Source organism: Mesoplodon densirostris, assembly GCF_025265405.1.
Source record: "Mesoplodon densirostris isolate mMesDen1 chromosome Y unlocalized genomic scaffold, mMesDen1 primary haplotype SUPER_Y_unloc_2, whole genome shotgun sequence".
Lineage (NCBI taxonomy): Eukaryota > Metazoa > Chordata > Mammalia > Artiodactyla > Ziphiidae > Mesoplodon > Mesoplodon densirostris.
The window spans coordinates 1,228,172-1,250,931 of NW_026778237.1; the positions used below are offsets into that span (position 1 = coordinate 1,228,172).

The 22,760-nt window shown below is 39.9% G+C and overlaps 1 long non-coding RNA gene and 1 pseudogene across 1 annotated transcript; both read left to right on the forward strand.

The window, feature by feature from the left end:
* The window catches only part of LOC132483040 (centrosomal protein of 78 kDa-like), a 360,457-nt pseudogene that overhangs the window by 1,197 nt on the left and 336,500 nt on the right, over positions 1 to 22,760 (forward strand).
* On the forward strand, positions 3,768 to 17,448 carry LOC132482991 (uncharacterized). Its single transcript, XR_009531030.1, has 3 exons — positions 3,768 to 3,990; positions 6,241 to 6,379; positions 17,212 to 17,448. It is a non-coding gene; the product is annotated as an uncharacterized LOC132482991 (long non-coding RNA).

Sequence of the window (22,760 nt, forward strand, 5' to 3'; positions counted from 1 at the left end):
CAGGTTATGTGTGTAAAGTAGCCTGGCACTTGAATGAGTTGTCAGAACCAAGGGCTGCTGGGGAGGATGCTTCTGCCCTAGGTAATCTTCCCTTCTACTGGGCAGCAAGTAAACACAAGCACAGTAGTCAGTGCTCTGGAAGAAGTGATTTCTGGTGCTACAGAGCCCAGAATATCTTTTTTCTTTAATTTAATTTTTATTTTATATTGGAGGATAGTTGATTTACAATATTGTGTTAGTTTCAGGTGTACAGTAAAGTGATTCCGTTATACAGATATCCATCCATTCCTTTTCAGAATCTTTTCCCGTCTAGTTTGTTACAGGATATGCAGTAGAGTTCCCTGTGCTATGCAGTAGGTCCTTGTTGATTATCTAGTTTATATACAGTCGTGTGTATATGTTAATGCCAAACTCCTAATTTATCCCTCCCCCCGATCTTTCCCCTTTGCAGAGCACAGAATCTTGGAAGGGAAGGTTCAGGGTAGGATTCTTGGAGGAGGTGCCATCCTTTCTAAGGATATGTAGAAGCTCCTGGGGTGGCAGGAGAGAGCAGTGTGTGTTGAAGTTTGAGAAATATAAGAAAATATGGCAAAACTAATGTACAGGACTGGAACTCAGGGTTTGGGAAAGAAATGAGAGTGGATACTGGAAACTTAGTGAGGCCCAAGAGATGGGGGCCTTGTTTGTCCTGTCAGAAGTTTGGATGTTTATCCTGAAGGCTGTGGGAAACACCAAAGAACAGTGAGATGGACTTGTGGTTTAGAGGCTCACTCGGACCTCCATGTGGAAGGCAGTTGATTTGGGTGAATTGTAATTTGAGGGTCCCACTTAAGTTATAAAAGGTAGGACTGGGTTTTGCAGATCTGAGAGAGAATGGGTGAGGCATGGTGACCAGTTAGAAAAGGGAGGGCAGCAAGCGTGGGTGACAGTTTACAGCTTCATCTTTTTGAGAGATACAGAGCACAGTAGGAAGGGATTGGGGGTGGCGAGAGGATCTTACTTCATCTTCGGTGCTTTAGAGGGGCCTGGTAGACGGGTCTGGACCCAAGGTACAGATCTGGGCTTTTTGGGAGGACAGGTGTTTGGAGGCATGGTAGAGACTTAGGTCATCCACAAGAAGATCCAAAGAATCGTAGGTCTGAGAGATTTTTAAGTGGGTATATTTGAGGATGTTTATAAGCTGTGAGAAAGTAGCCAGCAGAGGAAGGGTGTGAGGATCTAGGAGAGGAAATGATTGTTCATTTGATTTTGAAAAGCTGAATACTCATCGTGTGCCTGGCCCTTTTCCAGGATCTGGGGTTCACACCTTCTGTTATCTCTTCTGCAAGGACAGTTCAACTCATCCCCTGGTGAAGAGAAGTCAGATTATTCTTTGCATCCCCTTCAGGTATAAGAACTGTTCTGTACCTCTGAAGCGACTTTACTCAACCAGAGTAATAAGTTAGAAATCAAAAGAAATTAGAGCTGGAAGGGACCTTAAAGGCCACTGTACTTAATTTTGCCTAATATTTTACACTGAATGTAAGAAAAGTTTATTGCAGAGCCCATTCTCTTCAGAGTTCCTTCACTGAACTTTCTTTATGTCTTGCACCCAGTGGGTCTATCCTGTAAATTTTGGCGGCCTCCTAAATTTGCTTCTTCATCCATATTGCATTTTGCCCAGACTATGGCAGAAACTCCTGGGTGGTTTCACGGCCCCTGGGTTCAGTTCCTCTAAGTTCATGTGCCTACTCGGGTTAAGTGATCTTCTAACATAAACAGATGTGCTTAAAATAATGCTTCTGATGGCTTGCCCACACAGAGTTAGTGCAGACTAGCCACCCAGCGTGTGCTCTGCACGGAGGCGTGTAGTCTGAACTGTGTTCGGCCAAGCCTCCTGGGGCTCTTTGCCCTGAGGAAGGGGAGCTTTTTGTGATCACTCCCTTTATCTAGTCGGTCCTTCAGCAGCGGGGAGCCTTTTTCTAATCAGCGGAGGCACCCTTACTCAGCCAGTGGTAGCCCCAGGTCTCACCACCTGTGGGGTACAAGCCATGCTCTTTCCCAGGCTTGCTTGGGCCAACATCTCTATTTTCATTTCTGTCTCTTCTCACACTTGGACCCCTGGCCTTTAGTCATCCCCACCTGCAGTATTTACAGTGCCCAGCAGGAGTCAGGCTTGAGTGTCTTTTCACAGATGTTCCCTCTGCTGTTAATGCACCTCCTACTCCAACTCTGCCTAGCCTCATCTTTCTAGACTGTACCTCAGGGTTATCATGAAGCCGTCACTCAGATATAACTTTTTGCCTCCATAGGAACCTCTATGCATAAAGGTTATGTTTATTTATCTCACATGATTGAAATTTTGAGTTTATACATCTTCCTCCTTAATGAAGGCTTTAAGGGCAGGAGTCATTCCTAATCCTTAGCACAGAGCAGATGCTTTTGTTTTTATTTAGATACTTTTTAATGATGATAAAATGTATGGTTTAAATCACTCATTTTACAATAATTTTGCTTTAGGTTGTGACAGGAAAACAGTTTACAAAAGTCGTGTTCCTGAGATAAGAAATAAAGATGTGACCTTCCAGTTGTGTAAAGCTCATAAATGCTGTGTAAGTGTGTTGGGTTTTCTAAGGAACGTGGAGCTAAGTGGGCTAGTTGTGAGAGAGAGAGACTTAACTATGTTAACAAAGGTAAGCCTTCATTGTGTCCTGCCAACATTTGATAGTTACTTTTGGGGCGAACTAAACCAATAAAAGTTTAAACTGTTCCTCCCCATTAAAGGGATTGAATAATTGGCTTCTTTGGTGCACCTGTGTCTTGTGAATTGTCCAGTTGGGGATGGAGGTTTAGAAAGTGAGTTTCAATCTTGTTTAAGTCTCTTCCCATCAGACTGGTCTCGTGATTTCCTTCACACCACGTCTGTCTACCTTTTCCTGTCTACCTTTTGTCGGTGTTGTTCAGGCCTGGATTGTCTCCTGTACCTGCTCAAACCTTGGTCCATTCTCATTTGTACCATGGATGTTTGTCATGCTGGATACTGTCAGAGTTAATCTTACTTAAGTTTGTGTTAAGCCACAAACCACATGTTTTGTATATTTTCTGTTTTTTGTGTTTATATTTTTATGGTTTCTCTTCAAGAAATAGGAAGGGAAATAGCAAGATGAAGAGCAAAAAAGTCATCATTCTCTTTCAATTGTTAGAACATCTATCTGCAATCATAATTATGATGCACTGTGGTATGTGTTAAAATAGGAAATTTATGTAACGTCCCGTAGGAGCAGCAAACTCAGTGGTGTTGGTGAGGGTGTGTCATGGAAGTAATCACAAAGCAGGTGACTCTTGATTAGGGTCCTGAAAGATTAGTGTGCCTTCTCTGTGTTCAGTAGTGGTCTGGAGGGGTCAGGAAGCCTGCCTTTCACTTTGAGGGAACAGAGGGTTTGAGGTCCTCTCTCTTCTATTGCTCTAGTACACTGCAGAGCAGCTAATAAAATACTGGGTTTATAGTTGACATTTAAATCGCTGATTGATCATCAAGATTGGCATGTATCTTTGGAAATGAAAATCGGAGGAGTCTTATGCTTTTTAGGTTTTTCTTTTTTATCCTTTGTCTCAAAAGTATGTAGTACTTTACTGAGTGGTTGGGAATAAAGTTTGCAGTATTCAGTGTATTCAGTTTTAGTACCGAAATAGAATTAAACTGTTGCTGTAAACTGGAATAACACTTTGTTACTGACAAGTTTTAGGATGCATCAGTTCATCAATTACCTGTTTGGGAAGATGGTAGTTAATGATTTTAAGAATGTGGCTATAAACCTCCAATTGACTCAAGAAAAGCAAATAAGTCAAGATTGACAAATGTATAGGCTCTTCATCTTATTGTGTGTGTGTGTTTTTTTCCTTTTAGTTACTTGTCAAGGTATAAAGAACTCTATCACTGTTAAGACAGTAAACTTCACGGGGTATAATCTGACCTGGCAGGGAACAGATCACATGGTCAAGATCTTAAAGGTGATTTGATGTTTAAACTTTCATGAAAACATATGTGATTGAAGCACACTAACATATTGATACAGACGGCAGTTAATTTTTGTCTTTTCATACATGTGAGTGCAGCTTTTGTTTTGTAGAAAGAATATGACCAAATGGTGATGTGAATTGCTGTTGCATAAAATATAGTGTTGAATCCCCAGTGTTTGCACTTGAGTTTAACAACTCTGTGGTTTCCTTTCTTCTTCCTGAGACACTTAATCTCAGGTCCATCCTCGTTACACAGAGTGTAAATTAGAGAACGATTAATATCACCATTTAAAGAAGTGAGACTGAAATCTCAACCATCCTGAACATAGGAACTGAAGGGGCCTCTCAGCAGTTCAGAGAGTTATTACCAAGCCAGTCGGCTGAATGCTGTTCAGTTTTCTCCATAGCAGAGCCTTCCAGGTCCTTCTTTTGAGCTTATTTATTTTTATACACAATTCTGTATGAATACTGTACATAATACTAAATAGTTGTATTAACTGGGTTTAACTGGTGATGTATTTACACGAAGATCTAACTTTGTTTTGTTGTTATCTTTTTAGAGGCTTTCCATTCATCAAAGCTCATGATGTATGTAATCAGTTGCTGGTGTGTAGCTATCATATTTATGATATATAGGGCTTGAATTGGGAAAGGTGGATGGTCATTCTTCTTGCTTTTTAAACTGACAGAGCCTTACATGAAGCATTTGCCTCTCTGAAATAAATCCATGTAAAACATGTTTGGTCGCTCTCCCAATGCAACTGTGTAGTTGTGTGGATTTGGCACACAGCACGCAGCCTTGTGGTTATGTCTGTAAACAAGGAAGGCTGTTTTCCAGTCCGCAAATCAGCTGTTACCCAGTGAAACGAACTTGACTGCCATTTCTGACGCCTCACATGGAGCTGTCATACTCAAGAATGTTCACATGTTTTCAAGAAACGTTGTTTGCGGGCTATATGTACAAATTCCTGATCTGAAAGCCAATATAAAGCAACATCTCCCAAACCTCTGCTCTCTCACCAAGGCCACACACATTCCCTCGCTTATGGCTTCATGGCAAGCTAATACTGTCAGTATCAGATTCTCCTTCCCAGTGGTCTTGGGAGACTGCATAGTTTCTCTGTGAAAGGCACCACTGCTGAGGTTGAGAGAAGAGCATCTTGGGTGTCAGTCCTGGCCTTGCATTCCCAGAGAGAGGGATGTGCACCTCGTTCTCCTGTTAGGGTTTTCCTATGCTGTAGGGTTTGCTGCTTGTTGTCAAATTGATGTCCTAGTGAATTGTTTTCTGCATGGTTATATAATCCCAGCACACTTCTTTATGATCTGTAGACTTTTATGGGGTTGTGGCCAGGTCTTTTTTTTTTTTTTTTTTTTTGCGGTACGCGGGCCTCTCACTGTTGTGGTCTCTCCCGTTGCGGAGCACAGGCTCCGGACGCGCAGGCTGAGCAGCCATGGCTCACGGGCCCAGCCGCTGCGCGGCATGTGGGTTCTTCCCAGACCGGGGAACAAACCCGTGTCCCCTGCATCGGCAGGTGGACTCTCAACCACTGCGCCACCTGGGAAGCCCAGGTCAGGTTTTAAATGTTTGGAAATGTCCTATTGAACAACATTGCAGTGGCAGTGAAGCTTGATGGGAGAATTGTATTACTGTTGCCCTAGTTTTGGCTTAAGGGTGGTGAGAAGATGAAATTTTTGATGGGTCAGTTTTAGTTGTGTGTGTGTATGTGATTTAGTGTTTAAAATTCTAATGTCTGTTATTCACAGCTTAGATATGTTGACTTTCTGATTATTCGTCAGTCCCTTTGCTGTTGTATTTTCCTCTGAAAAACTACGTTTTCTTCCAGACTGTTTTTGTCTGATGGTGAAGAATAAATTTTTCATTTGCGGTATAAAGTTGATCTGAGAAAAAATGTTTACCTTGGATCTTCACTTGGCTTCTGTGAAAGAAACTTAATAAAATAATATGGACAATTCCCATTACTAAACCTAAGCATGTACAACAGAGGTCTGTACAGTAACATAGCAAAAATAAGTTCCTGTAATTTTACTTAGTCATTGCCTGTTTTAGACTAAGGAGCAGTGACAGACATTTATAAAGAATGATACCTCAGATCACTTTTGTTAAATGTCCTCTAATATTTGGATACTTGGTATCTGGCTTGTGTTGTCTTTTATACAATCTTGTCTTCTTTCTTTGCACTTTAGTTTAACAACTCTGTGATCTCTTCTCTTCTTCCTCAGACACTCAGGTCCATCAGAATTTCCTGTGACTGTGACAGTAGAGAGTCCTTCCTCCTCAGAAGTCGAAGAGGCTGATGATTCCTCAGAACGTGTTCAGGAAGAGCCAGAGAAAATCCGTTTGAAACAAGAAGCAGTGCAGGTACAAAGTTATCACTTTAAAGCTATAGAGAAGATTATTTTTCAAATGGAAGCCTGATTGCAACACTGCACAGCTTGTGTGAGGGTTCTGTTTTCTCCTCCCATCTGCATTGTATCCCCTTGAATGGTTCCTTAAGCTTAGACCAAGGTGAATGGTGGACATTTGAACTCTAAGAAACTAAGATCAAAACATGTCGTTAGTAATATATTTTCCTTTCCTTAGAACCTTAGTATATTAGATTTAGGGAGAACCTTAGTGATCATAAGATAAGGAAATTGAGTTCTGAATGAATACAGTCAGCTGATTCAGTGATCTTGTTTTACAGATGAGAAAATTGACAGTTCTACTTGAAATCTCTTTTTATAAGAGGAAAATATGGCCTCATTTTAAATAAAAGTAAAGTTGAAAAAAGTTTTGATGTTGATATTCTCCTTTCCTAAAATCAAAAATATCAAGAAGCTACATTCTATTACCAAATAAACCTGACCTCTAATGTCATTGCATACTTTTGTTTGTATGGACAGAAAAGAAAAATGGATTTTTATAAGAAATTTTTGCACCTCAAAAATAATATATTTATTTTATTTCAACTTCAATGCAGAGCTGAACACTTCTAGTAAATAAAGGAACACCATTTGGGGGGACCTTGTCTTTGTGCTCCAAAGTCCATGTTTAATTTTTAAAAATTATTTAAACTTAATTATTTAAACTTAAAAATTATTTAATGTGATTTTCTTTTCATATGAAACATGAAACTTGACAGGTTTCAGAACTAATTATCCCATTATTGTAGGACTATGGGAATTACTCTTTGATTTTCAAAAGAGAAAGTTAGATTTTTATTTTTTATTATTTTATTTTATTTTATTTTTTTGTGGTACGCGGGCCTCTCATTGTTGTGGCCTCTCCGGTTGCGGAGCACAGGCTCCGGACGCGCAGGCTCAGCAGCCATGGCTCACGGGCCCAGCCGCTCCACCGCATGTGGGATCCTCCCAGACCGGGGCACGAACCCGTGTCCCCTGCATCGGCAGGCAGACTGTCAACCACTGTGCCACCAGGGAAGCCCGAATTTTATTTTTAATGAAAATTAATGATAATATAGAGAAATTTTAAGAAAAGAACTTAGAAAATTATGAGTTAGAGCAGAAGAAATCTTTAGTTCATGTAAAGTTACCCCCTTTCGTTTTATAAATGAGCACCTACAATTTGTAGCACGTAAGTGGTTTATTAGTAAATGGCAGAGTACGACAAGACCCTAGAGCATCTAACCCTCATTCCTTGTCATTTTAGATGTGGTGTATTCATTTCCTTCACGAGTAGACCAGGAGATTGTATTTCTAAAAGCATTAATAGACACTGGGGAAGTCCAAGAAGTTTAAACACTGGGACCACAGAATAGCAGATTCAGATGCATGAGATCCCTTTTAGCTCTTCTGCATTTTGACAAGACACTACAATTATGGTATCAAAGTGTTTAAGTATATAAGCCCACAACAATAAGGAAATTTCAACATAGTTTAGAAAAACAGAAGACAGGTGGAAGAGTATGAAACCAAAGCAGTAGAACAGAGGAAAAGCATCACCTAGAATATGCACAGGGACCACCTGCAACTGAGGAGGATTCTGACCCCACCTGCAAAAGTAGCTCCGTGCTTTGATGCGCATGTAGGAGAGAGGGTGGAGTTAGTTAAAGGTGTGACTGAAATAGGGGAGCTCATTGAAGGGTTGTGTTTGGAGGAGGGGACTCCCAGTCCCGCCCTCACGCTCCTGAAATGAGATGATTTCATTTTGAAAACAGTGAAACTGGCGAGAGCTAGGGCAGCTAGTGTGAGTTTTTACACCCGAGAAAATTGTGTTTGGGGGAGATCCTGTTACAGTTACTGCCCGCTTCTTCCTGCATAAGAAGCCAATCAGTCGTTGACTTCAGGGAGCTTTCTGCACTCATTCTTAAATAGAAAATAACTGTCATTTGCCTGATAGTTGAGTAAAGCTTACAACATGAGAGAGGGGGAAAAAGAGTGAAAACATATCCTAGTAGGACCAGGGACAATTTAGAGAACAAAATAATTTAAGGAAAAACCTTAGTTAATATCCTGAGAGAGGTTTAAAAAGAGCTAGCAACTATAAAATAAGACTAGGGTGTTAATTAAAAAGAGAATGGTCAGAAAGCTAGAGAGGTCTCCTGGAAATGAAAATATGGTTGCTGAAATAAATTCAGTAGGAATTTAAAAAATTTCTTGGTATATAAAAAAGAAAGACACAATGGAAAATGTGATAGAAATATGTTAGAGGCTGCATCTGGGAGATCCCACATGTTACTATTAGAAACTCCAGACCCAGAAAAAAAATGGAGGGAAGCTGTCAAAGGGCAACAAAATTCCCCACAGCTGAAAGTAGACATCAGGCCTCAGATTGAAAATAGTTATGCAAGACGAGCAAGAATAGACTCATACCTAGGCACCTTTCATTGTGAAACTTTAAAATACTGAAAAAATAAATTAAAATAGAATAAAATACTGAGAGGATACATCCATTCCAGAGAGAAAACTACTCGTCACATAAAAAAGAATTTTAAATCTGACTTTATCATACTTGTCATCAGCACCATGGATCCTGGAAGGCATTAGAAAGATACCTCCAAAGTTTTTCAGGCACATAATTTTCACCCTAGGGGTTTGTATCCAGCCAAACTATGAGTCATAAGTGGAGGCTGAAGAAGATATTTTGTACACAAAGAAATTTGAAAAATTGACCTCCTATGCTACACCTTAAGCTATTTATAGAAATAATCCAGCAAAATGAGGCAATAAACCAAGAAGGAAGGTAGTAGGGGATTCAGTGCAGATTGCAGCTAGTCTAGAGTGGAGAGGCTTCTATTGATTGTGTGATTGAGAGCTTAGAAACACCTTGAGGCATATTGTACTTACTAGGTATTAGGCACTGTTGGAAGGGAGGAGGGAGAGGAAGAGGAGAAGGAACTTGAACTCCAGAGGAGAAAGGGCTATACGGACATAAACCTGAAGCCAACTAAACTATGGTTGATTTTTAACCTACTATTGGTGAGGAAAGGAAGAATCCACTTAAACTTGACACTATAGATGTGCCCCTTTTCAGTGACACACAGGGGTAATGACCACCTATCTAGTTTGTTGTCCAAACCAGAACTTGTCCAAACTCCTTACACTTCAATAGTGTAAGGAGGCGCTCTAATGCTATAACATCAGGACAACAGGTATAAAGTGGAACAGACCAAGGTGGTTTGGGGTATTTGGTCACCCTGCACAAGGGCAGTGACACTGGCACGGTATGGAACGAGGTGTAGTCTATACACAGAGACACAGCACATCTGCAGTGGGCAATATTAATTTCATTGTAATAATGGCAATGCTGTCTTGGTTTGCAGCTTTTATTGTCAACTTGCAAGTAATCACAAATAACTAACGTAAACTATACTTAGTATGTATTAGTATTAACTTGGTATGTACTGAAATGTATTGTGTACTTGTATGTACTTAGTATATATTAGGCTCTCAGTGTTTTTGCATATATTAACTCATTTAATCCTCTGAATAGCCTTATGAGGTTGGTGCTAATATCATTCCCACTTTTGAGAACAGGAAGCTAAGACAGGGAAGGAGCTTGCCCAGGCTGTACCTAATTTAAGGTTGGATCGAGGCTTTGAGTTTAGGCTGTCTGCCTGTTCTCTTAAACCTTACTCCGTACTGACTCTCAAATAACAGAAGACTTAACTGCACATAGAACAGAATATAAATTTCAACTTTGACAACGTAAAAGCTAGGTTTGGAAGGTAGACAGGAAGTAGGAAAAAGGGAAGATGGCATGAATGTCCTCATTTTACAAAGCGTGACGTTGAGAGAGTTTCTAGTTGATCAACAATGTAGGTTTTTAAGTATATCACTACAAGTCAAAGAGATCATGAGCAGTGGAATAACTCATGATGACATAACTTTACTGAGCAGTGTTCACATAGGAAAGAGTGTAAAGGAACTAAACCCTTACTTATTAGTAAGTTAGAAAGTGAACAGATAATGCCTCCAATTTAGTGAGATAATAGTCATGGAAGAGTATTACTTGGAAATGGAGAAGAATTCAAAATAACAACAGTTGGACCTCCCTGGTGGCGCAGTGGTTAAGAAACTGCCTGCCAAGGCAGGGGACATGGGTTCGAGCCCTGGTCTGGAGAGATCCCACATGCCACGGAGCAGCGAAGCCCATGCGCCACAACTATGGAGCCTACTCTCTAGAGCCTGCGACCACAACTACTGAGTCCACGTGCCACAACTAGTGAAGCCCGTGAGCCTAGATCCCGTGCTCCATAACAAGAGAAGCCACCACAATGAAGAGTAGCACCCGCTCACCGCAACTAGAGAAAGCCTGCATGCAACAGTGAAGACCCAACATAGCCAGATATAAAAAATAATAAAATGATAATAATAAAAAATAACAATAGTTGATGTAAACCTCATAAAAAAGGAAATCCAAACAGTCAGTAAACACAGAAAAGTGTACGACTTCATTAAGTAATAAGAGAAAAGTGAGTCAAAACCAAGGAAACTACATGCCAATGAAATGGACAAATACACAAAATCTGGTAGTATCAGGTATTGTAGACCTGGAGTACTATGGGAATCTTCTCCCCTGCTTACACTGGAGTACAAATCGACAAAACTGCTTTGGAAAGCATTTAGCCCTCTCCATCCACTGAAGGTATATGAATAGCCTGTGAGCCAGCAGCCCTCACCCCTGCCCTGTGTAAATGCACCAGAGTAACCGGTACAGCAGGATTCCTGTCCATGATGTGCATTAGCACGAACTGAAAACAAACCAAATGTCCTTAAGAGTCAAAAATTAAAGATGATACAAATAGATGGAGAGATATACCATGTTCTTGGATTGGAAGAATCAACACTGAAAATGACTCTACTACCCAAAGCAATCTACAGATGCAATGCAATCCCTATCAAAGTACCACTGGCATTTTTCACAGACCTAGAACAAAAAATTTCACAATTTGTATGGAAACACAAGAGACCCCGAATAGCCAAGTCAATCTTGAGAATGAAAAACAGAGCTGGAGGAATCAGGCTCCCTGACTTCAGACTATACTACAAAGCTACAGAAATCAAGACAGTATTGTACTGGCACAAAAACAGAAAGATAGATCAATGGTACAGGATAGGAAGCCCAGAGATAAACCCACACACATATGGTCACCTTATCTTTTATAAAGGAGGCAGGAATGTACAGTGGAGAAAGGACAGCCTCTTCAGTAAGTGGTGCTGGGAAAACTGGACAGGGACATGCATGTGAAAGTATGAGATTAGATCACTTCCTAACACCATACACAAAAATAAGATCAAAATGGATTAAAGACCTAAATGTAAGGCCAGAAACTATCAAACTCTTACAGGAAAACATAGGCAGAACACTCTATGACACAAATCACAGCAAGATCCTTTTTGACCCACCTCCTAGAGAAATGGAAATCAAAACAAAAATAAACAAATGGGACCTAATGAAACTTCAAAGCTTTTGTACAGCAAAGGAAACCATAAATAAGACCAAAAGAGCCCTCAGAATGGGAGAAAATATTTGCAAATGAAGCAACGGACAAAGGATTCATCTCCAAAATTTACAAGCAGCTCATGCAGCTCAATAACAGAAAACAAACAACCCAATCAAAAAATGGGCAGAAGACCTAAATAGACATTTCTCCAAAGAAGATATACAGATTGCCTACAAACACATGAAAGAATGCGCAACCTCATTAATCATTAGAGAAATGCAAATCAAAACTACAATGAGATATCATCTCACACTGGTCAGAATGGCCATCATCAAAAAATCTAGAAAGAATAAATGCTGGAGAGGGTGTGGAGAAAAGGGAACACTCTTGCACTGCTGGTGGGAATGTGAATTGGTACAGCTGCTATGGAGAACGGTATGGAGGTTCCTTAAAAAACTACAAATAGAACTACCATATGACCCAGCAATCCCACTACTGGGCATATACCATAAACCATAATTCAAAAAACATAAGTTCAAAACGAGTCATGTACCAAAATGTTCATTGCAGCTGTATTTACAATAGCCAGCAGATGGAAACACCCTAAGTGTCCATCATCGGATGAATGGATAAAGAAGATGTGGCACATATATACAATGGAATATTACTCAGCCATAAAAAGAAACGAAATTGAGTTATTTGTAATGAGGTGGATGGACCTAGAGTCTGTCATACAGAGTGAAGTAAGTCAGAAAGAGAAAGACAAATACCATATGCTAACACATATATATGGAATCTAAGAAAAAAAATGTCATGAAGAACCTAGGGGTAAGATAGGAATAAATACACAGACCTACTAGAGAATGGACTTGAGGATATGGGGAGGGGGAAGGGTAAGCCATCACAAAGTGAGAGAGTGGCATGGACATATATACACTACCAAACGTAAAATAGATAGCTAGTGGGAAACAGCCGCATAGCACAGGGAGATCAGCTCAGTGCTTTGTGACCACCTAGAGGGGTGGGATAGGGAGGGTGGGAGGGAGGGAGACGCAAGAAGGAAGAGATATGGGAACATATGTATATGTATAACTGATTCACTTTGTTATAAAGCAGAAACTAACACCGCATTGTAAAGCAATTATACTCCAATAAAGATGTAAAAAAAAAGTGTAGGCTGTTTTTATTAGTGGATGCAAGCTAGTGATGCTGTAAAAGCTTTCAGCAAGTATGTGTTTCTTTCTTATATAAAGAACTGCCATTAAGGCTGCCCTAATTTTTTTTAGGTTACATTTACCTATAGATTACTTACAGGTTCCAATCTACAGTGGAAATAACTTTTTTTTTTTTTACTAGTTTTGGAAAGATGTTTTTATACCAGTTCCTTAGAAGACTCCTGTGTGACCCACACTAGTAAAATACACCTTCAGGTGCCTCCTCTGGCTCTAGGCAACAGCAGTGTAAAATATGTAAACAAATGAGTGTCCTTGTTTGCTAAAATGTAATCTGTTGATCATGTTGTATTATTGCTCTTCCCCAAATTCTCTCTCCCCATCAGGTAACATTCCTTTTTATTAGGAAGAGGAAGTTCCTTAACATATTATTTCGACAGCATAATTTACCCAGATGATGGTCATTATGATGATGCTTTATTTTTTTGATTTATTTTATTTTTTTGATGATGCTTTAGATTCATTTAGAGTCCACCATTCAGAGAGGAAGAATGGCTGGCCCACATTATTTCTCATACTTATTAAAAATTGCTGCATTCCCATTTGTGAGTTTGTTGAACGACTGGGTAGCATACCTCTTTATAAAGATAAAACGGAGAGTAATAAACGAAAACACTCCCTAGCTACACTATTGATTTAATTGTTTGTTAAAATAACCTCATATTGGACTTGTATTTTCCTCTTAGAAAATTGGCAAAGTGCTAATATATTTAGTTTAACTGGACCAAGTACATGTCTTATTTAACTTTGATTCCCCGGCACAGACTCATTTATTAAGAATAAGTGATTGGGACTTCCCTGGTGGTGCTGTGGTTAAGAATCCACCTGCCAACGCAGGGACACGGGTTTGAGCCCTGGTCTGGCAAGATCCCACATGACGCGGAGCAGCTAAGCCTGGCCGCCACACTACTGAGCCTGCGCTCCAGAGCTCGTGAGTCACAATTACTGAAGCTCACACACCTTAGAGACCCTGCACCACAACTACTGAACCCACATGCCGCAACTACTGAAACCCATGCTCTCTAGGGCCCATGTGCTGCAACTACTGAAGCCCACATGCATAGAGCCCCTGCTCTGCAACGAGAAGCCACCACAATGAGAAGCCTGCACACCGCAATGAAGAGTAGCCCCCACTCGCCACCACTAGAGAAAGCCCATGCGCAACAATGAAGACCCAACGCAGCCAATAAATAAATAAAATAAAATAAAATTAGAATAAACAGTCGAGAATATTGGACTTTATTTAAAACAAAAAAGAGTAAATGCTTGTTGAATCGAATTAATCAGCCAAACAGTAGACAAATTAAAGTTCTGGTTAATAAAATGGGCCAGACTGAAATACTATTCTTGTTGAGAAGCTTACTTTAATCACATTCTTATTTTCCAGCCTTATATAATCAGGTATTGAACTGATGGAATATTTCTCATATTGAGAAAATAATAGTTTTGTATTATGCTGAATCTGCCTGGGAATAAAATAGCTTATCAAATTCAGTGGAGGTGTCATGAGAATTGATACCTAAGGGTTGTTGTGGGAACACATTTAAATTTTAAAAATATGCAAGATTTTTGATATTGTCTCATGCCCACTATTCTTTGGGAATAATGCAGTTTCAATTTATAGAATTGCATCATGTATTTTAGGGCTGGAGAGAAACTTGATAAGTCCTGCATTGAACCTAAAGAGGAATGCATTGCAATAAGGTGCTCATTCAAAAATCAAATAATTATGTGAATAATGTTGATCATCTCTACTGGAGGAGAAACATGCTACACATTAAACACATTTCTTATTATATATTTATTTAACAATCTTGGACTTTATTAATACAGTGTTTTGTAGTATGTATGCCTTATATTTTTTCTTCTAGTTAAATGTCTGAATTCTGAGAAATTTCAGCATGCTTTGGTGAGAGGAACAGTCATCTTATTTTCAAAAAGATGCAGGCACAGACTGTTTTGGATCAAAAGGTGTATTACTGACCAAAATTCAGCCATCTAGTCTGGAAAATAAATGAAGAATTCTGCTGCTGGTGAGATGAATACATAGGTAGAGGGAGGTGAAGAATATAAACTACTTAGCAGCCTTAAACTTTCTCTTGACTTTGATGTAAGTGCTGGAGAAACATCAGTGTTATCATTCCCAGAGGCCATTCATTTAGAAATGGAAATTAGAATAGATGGAAAAATACAGTGTTGGGAGTTACCTATCAGGAAACAAAATGGATGTGTGTGATATCTACCCACTGTCATGGTGAGGGCCTTGCATTACACTTACTGTCTAAAGCTTACTGTGCTGAAACCTTCACAGCAAAGGTTCCAGTTTCTCATAATGATCTCTAAGTGAAAGTGAATGAAGTTTAGCTACCAGGTATGTGCTTCTGGAACAACACACGATGGGACCTTTTTTTTTTTTCACTTTAGTTTTATTTTATTTTATTTTTTGGCTGCGTTGGGACTTGGTTGCTGCATGCGGGCTTTCTCTAGTTGCGGCAAGTGGGGGCTATTCTTCATTGTGGTGCATGGGCTTTTCATTTCGGTGGCTTCTCTTGTTGCGGAGCACGGGCTCTAGGTGCACAGGCTTCAGTAGTTGTGGCTTGCGGGCTCTAGAGCACAGGCTCAGTAGTGTGGCACATGGGCTTAGTTGCTCCGCGGCATGTGGGATCTTCCCAGACCAAGGATCGGACCCGTGTCCCCTCCATTGGCAGATAGATTTTTAACTGCTGCGCCACCAGAGAAGCCCACAGTGGGACCTTTTAACATTGTTTCCAAAGCTGTTTTCTTTGGAATACTGTTTTGTGAGATTTGGTAGAAGAAGAATCCCATGATCAGAATGTTTGGGAAACACTGAATATTTTATCCCCATGGTATACATTCAAAATGTATATTCTTTACATCAGACATAAAATTCCTAGAGTAAACAAAAACTGAAAAAACAAAACAAAAAATCCTGCTAATTCGATTAATACAAGTTTTCCACTGAACACTTGTGAATGTTTTTGAGGCACTGGCTGATACTGAACACAGTCTTGGGAAGGCTGATCTAAGGAATTAAAATTCTGTAAATTATGAGGAAAACACTTTTAGGTGAGAAGAGATGCATATGGTAGCAGGCTTCAGTATTCTGTATTTCCATTCGGGAGATTGTTCTTATTTGATCCCTTCCACCCTTGATCCTTTTTCCATGCAGTGGACTCTGTAGTAGGGATAAAGGGGAAAATGTCATTTAGTACCCTAGAAGAGCTATTTACTCTACTGTAGATACAGTGGAGGCTGGTAAAAGTGTGTTGATAATAAGACATATTAGCTTGGGTTCTCTTGGTAGCAAATAACAAAAACTAAATCAAAGTTGGAGATATGAAACCCAAGGGCAGAAATAGAGCCAGGCTCAGGAAAGGTCTAGGAAGCAGCTATATCATTTCCAGTAATGTGATCGCCGAACTGCTTTTCAACAAAGGGCGTCTTCCTAATGAACTTCAAAATGAACTCTGCTGCTGGTTGGAATTTAAAAAAAATATATATATATATATGTATATACATATATATATATATATATATACACACACACACAAGCATGCATATATACATATGATACAAAGAAAGAAAACATATATAAGTGGATGTTTTGTTATTACAACATGCATGCCAGGCATTGGTGACCATGGGAAGTCACCCCGTGTTTATGAGCAAGACAGCCTAACCCTCATTTTTCCATTATCAGTGTTGCCCAGAGTGAACTTGTCAAAGAGATACTCCACCATTCAGACTTCCAAACCCCTCCACCCCGCATCTTGCTACTCATACTTAACCATTAGTATTTGCATAATTAATGCACATAAACATTTCAGGTGAAACTGAAGACACCCTTTGTTTTAATCCCTGCCCAATCCCATTCCCTTCACTTGTTCCCCAGAGGCAACTGCAATCATGACTTCCAGGCTATGGTTCTATACTTTCACTACGCACATGCACCCACATTCACCAGGGACCCCTACCTCACCCCACCCCACCCCAGTCTACCCCGCATATACCTACATTATTTATAAGGGGAAGACTGATTTTGTGTTTTCCAGGGCCCCATGGAACACCTTCTCCCTCCCACTGTGGAGATCCTGAGCTGCATATGGTTGTGGTATGGCTGTGTTCAGAAACTCCTGGATACCTGTTTTAAAACTTAAAAATGAGAGATTTGCCCACATGAATCAACCGGAGACCTTTATTTATTTATGAACCAATAACTTTATTGGAAGAAACGGAAAAACTGGAAGAACAAAACTTAAGTGATAAAGTCCAGGAAAAGAGTCCTGCACTTGTTGCAAAAACAAAACCAAAACCAAAACGTAAGTGAACTTCTTCTGCAAGGGCACTGTTGCTGTCTGCATGGCAGGCACGGTGACCAGGGCTCTGGTCTCCCCGTGGCTCTGGGGAGGTCCAGTCCAGGCTCAGTTCTTCTTGTCGCTGTCGCCCAGGGTGAGCTTGTCAAAGAGGTACCCTGCCAGGTCGACGTCCTGGGCCCCCATCGTGCTCGGGGTGGTGACATGACCCTCCAGCTCTCTGATGAACGCCACCTACTGGCTGAGGTAGTGAGTTGCCAGGAAGTGGCGCAGGTGGGGGTCGCACTTGTCGGTGGCCAGCTGGTGCAGTGGAGCAGGCTCCGGGTCACTTGCTTCTCCAGGAACAAGGCGCACTTCATGGCCTTGAGGCCGCTCTTGCACTCGTCACGGACTGGCTTCCTGATGTCTTGGAAGTTGAGGCGGCACCTGCGCTGGTTCTGCAGGCGCTTCAGGCCCCGGGCCCGCCCGCTGTGCTCGTGGGAGCGGCGCAGGAAGAACCGGCTGAAGTGCTTCAAGGCCACGTTGTCGCGGTCGAGGTAAAAGGCCGCGGCCAGGCACACGAAAGAGGCGTGGAGCTCCAGGGTGAAATGGCTGTCGACGGTGGCCTCGCACCTGCGAGGGCGGCATGCTTAGCGTGGCGGGCGTGAAGGCCAAGGTGAAGGCGAAGCCGCGGGGCCTGTGGTAGCTGCCTCGGACGGAGCCCCTTTGAGGTTATTTACCCATTTCCTTCCTCTTGGGTAAGTGCAGACTTCTCTTTTCTTTGTCAGAAAACAAAAGGCTTAGATGCATTCTTAGAGCAAATAACTTAACTGTGGGGATGTATTTATCCCCTCCAGCCTCATTTGTCCTTTCACTGCCACTCAGCAAGCATTTTTTTTAACCCCTCAATTATGTTGTATGGAATGAGCCACAGTGGTAGGAAATACCATTGATCTCAAATTATCTTTCATTCATTCATTCAATAAATATTTCTTGATTACTTGATATGGCCCAGGCACTGGTATGGGATTTGGGCATATATTAGTAACAAAGAGAGACAAAGTCTGTTCCCATGAGGTTTGTATTCTAGTGGAGAAGCAGACCAAAACAAACCAAAACAAAAAAACTACTGTTTTTCTCCCTTTATTGTCTCAAGTAAATACGTATAAGATATTACACATGTATACGATATTAAAAAGTCAATATTTTCTTAGAAGTTAAGGACGTTATAGTGGAAGACATAAGACCAACCTAGGTATTTATAATGAATTAATTCAACATTAATTCAACAGCTATTTATATACAGTATTCCAAATATGTGTCACTGTTTGACTCTGGAGATACACAGAATCAAACATGGTCTCTGTTCTCAAGGTACAAGAAAGAGTGATGGACTGTTTGAAGTGCTCTCAATGGTTGTAAAGCTTTTGGATAAAATAGCTGTTTTCACTTCAAGTTTTATTACCATGCCTTTGACTAATGTACTTTTTTGGTGGGTCTCTTTATTTCTCTTTGAAAGCTCATGCTATGCTATAATCATTGTTTATGAAGGAAGCAAAGGATCAAATAGCAACTGTCACATTGTAAACTTATCTAAGCAATTTTAGAGGCATTTAATTGTTGAGTCTGTAAAGAAATAGAATAATAAGAATGTCTATTTGATAAGTTGATTTTAATGATAGGATCATACATTAGAGATGGAAAAGAACTACATGATCAGTTTCTCAGTGAGATAAAATTGTATTCTGTGTTTGCTTAACACCAGTGTTTAGTCGTAATATAATTGCAGTCTTTCAAAAATTTCCTTGGAAGAGTCCATTGTAGACTTCACTGGAAGAATCCATTTAAATAGAAGAAATCTTGATTTTGTAGAACATTTTCTCATTATGTTCCAAGATTATTTAATAATTAATTTATCTGGACAACTTGACTCTTCAAATATTAAAATAATACTATTGAATGGTTATATGTGTACTAAGGGGGTGATAATGGTGTTTCTCAGATGTTTTATCCCTCATCATTACTTCCTAGGTTAGAAGATAATGTTAAAATACATGTTATAACTAAGAGAAACCTAAGGTTTAAAATCTAACTTTTTTAAGGGAAATGAATAAACTAGCATGAACTGGAACCTCAAATTTCCATGAAGGAAATATACATATATATAAACAAAAACATTGCCTACACTTTTTCTTTAATGAGGAATGTAAAGCTAAATACAAACACAGAATGAGAAAACTTCAGAGCAGATCATGTTTTTAGAAAAATTTTAAATTTTATTTTTTAAATTTATTTATTTTATTTTTAATTTTTGGCTGCATTGGGTCTTTGTTGGATGCGGGCTTTCTCTAGCTGCAGCAAGTGGGGGCTACTCTTTGTTGCAGTGCGTGGGTGTCTCATTGCGGTGGCCTCTCTTGTTATGGAGCACGGGCTCTAGGTGCTCATGCTTCAGTAGTTGTGGCATGCCGGCTCAGTAGCTGTGGCATGTGGGCTTAGTTGCTCTGTGGCATGTGGGACCTTCCAGGACCAGGGCTGGAACTCATGTTCCCTGCATTGGCAGGCATTTCTTAACCACTGTGCCACCAGGGAAGCCCCCAAATTAAAAAAAAATTTGACAATCAAATTTTATAGTTTATAACTTGGTATGTGCTAAGATAATGTCTCTTAAAATATCAGTATAGGACTATAAGATGAAGGTTTCTTTGAAATATTTGTGGTCAGTGTTGGTATTATGTTAGGATTCTCCAGAAAAACAGAACCAATAGAAGATATATTTGTATATTATATAAAATAAGGAATTAGCTCACATGATTATGGAGGCTGACAAGTCTCAAAATCTGCAGTTGCCATACTTGAGACCCAGGAGAGTCCATGGTGTAGGTCCACTCCAAAGGCCAGGAGGCTCAAGACCCAGGAAATTCAAGTTGAAGGCAGGAAAAAATCCATGTTCCTGCTCCAAGGCAGTCAGGCAAGAGGAGTTCCCGCTTACTCAGAGGAAGGTCAGCATCTTTATTTTATTCAGGCCTTCAAATGATTGGATGAGGCTCATCGACTTTAAGGAAAGCAATCTGCTTTACTTCGTCTAGTATTTCAAATGTTAATCTCATGGAAAAACACCCTTTCAGGCACAAACAATAATATTTGACTAAATATCTGGGTACCCACTGGCCCTTTGAAGTTGACATATAAAAATTAGCTATCACAGTATTATTCGTGATAAATGCAGAGTCAACTAATAAAAATTCTCATGCTATAATCTGTAAAAACTGTTTTGACTTTCAGTTCCCTTCATTAATTTAAAAATGTTACAGAACTAATAGTTACACAACTGATATTAGACAATAAGTTCTGACTCCATGTCAATGATTAGCTCTTATTCATTCATTCAGCATATTTCTATTGAGCACCTATTATATGACAGGTATTTTATAGGTACTAACATCAAACTTGTTCTATAAGCTCTTCATATTTGTATTTCTTTTGTAGCTAAGTGCTAGTAAATGTTACATATAATTCCTTCTTTGAAAATTAATACATGAAGTAGGATCAATGGTATAATCTTAAGGAAGTAGACCATATGAAGCAGCAGTTGGTGGTTTATCTCACTCTCTGTGGCGTGTGTGTGTGTGTATACATATGTATAAGTAAATCATTTAATGAGAGGTAATGAAAAGTGATACATCAATATGATATATCTCTGGGCTGTTCAATCTGCATTACCTCATTATTACAGACACTGGATTAAATTTGATTATTATTACCCATATTTCACAGATAAAGAAATTGTGAATTAAAGTATGTAACATGATGAAACACAGAGCTTGTAAATAGCAGAGAGTGACACATCTGAATGGATGTGTGTGATATCTACCCACTGTCATGGTGAGGGCCTTGCATTACACTTACTGTCCAAAGCTTACTGTGCTGAAACCTTCACAGCAAAGGTTCCAGTTTCTCATAATGATCTCTAAGTGAAAGTGAATGAAGTTTAGCTACCAGGTATGTGCTTCTGGAACAACACACGATGGGACCTTTTTTTTTTTTCACTTTAGTTTTATTTTATTTTATTTTTTGGCTGCGTTGGGACTTGGTTGCTGCATGCGGGCTTTCTCTAGCTGCGGCAAGTGGGGGCTATTCTTCATTGTGGTGCATGGGCTTTTCATTTCGGTGGCTTCTCTTGTTGCGGAGCACGGGCTCTAGGTGCACAGGCTTCAGTAGTTGTGGCTTGCGGGCTCTAGAGCACAGGCTCAGTAGTGTGGCACATGGGCTTAGTTGCTCCGCGGCATGTGGGATCTTCCCAGACCAAGGATCGGACCCGTGTCCCCTGCATTGGCAGATGGATTTTTAACTGCTGCGCCACCAGAGAAGCCCACAGTGGGACCTTTTAACATTGTTTCCAAAGCTGTTTTCTTTGGAATACTGTTTTGTGAGATTTGGTAGAAGAAGAATCCCATGATCAGAATGTTTGGGAAACACTGAATATTTTATCCCCATGGTATACATTCAAAACGTATATTCTTTACATCAGACATAAAATTCCTAGAGTAAACAAAAACTGAAAAAACAAAACAAAAAATCCTGCTAATTCGATTAATACAAGTTTTCCACTGAACACTTGTGAATGTTTTTGAGGCACTGGCTGATACTGAACACAGTCTTGGGAAGGCTGATCTGAGGAATTAAAATTCTGTAAATTATGAGGAAAACACTTTTAGGTGAGAAGAGATGCATATGGTAGCAGGCTTCAGTATTCTGTATTTCCATTCGGGAGATTGTTCTTATTTGATCCCTTCCACCCTTGATCCTTTTTCCATGCAGTGGACTCTGTAGTAGGGATAAAGGGGAAAATGTCATTTAGTACCCTTGAAGAGCTATTTACTCTACTGTAGATACAGTGGAGGCTGGTAAAAGTGCGTTGATAATAAGACATATTAGCTTGGGTTTTCTTGGTAGCAAATAACAAAAACTAAATCAAAGTTGGAGATATGAAACCCAAGGGCAGAAATAGAGCCAGGCTCAGGAAAGGTCTAGGAAGCAGCTATATCATTTCCAGTAATGTGATCGCCGAACTGCTTTTCAACAAAGGGCGTCTTCCTAATGAACTTCAAAATGAACTCTGCTGCTGGTTGGAATTTAAAATATATATATATATATATATATATATATATATATGTATGTGTATATATATATATATATATATACACACACACACACAAACACAAGCATGCATATATACCTATGATACAAAGAAAGAAAACATATATAAGTGGATGTTTTGTTGTTACAACATGCATGCCAGCCATTGGTGA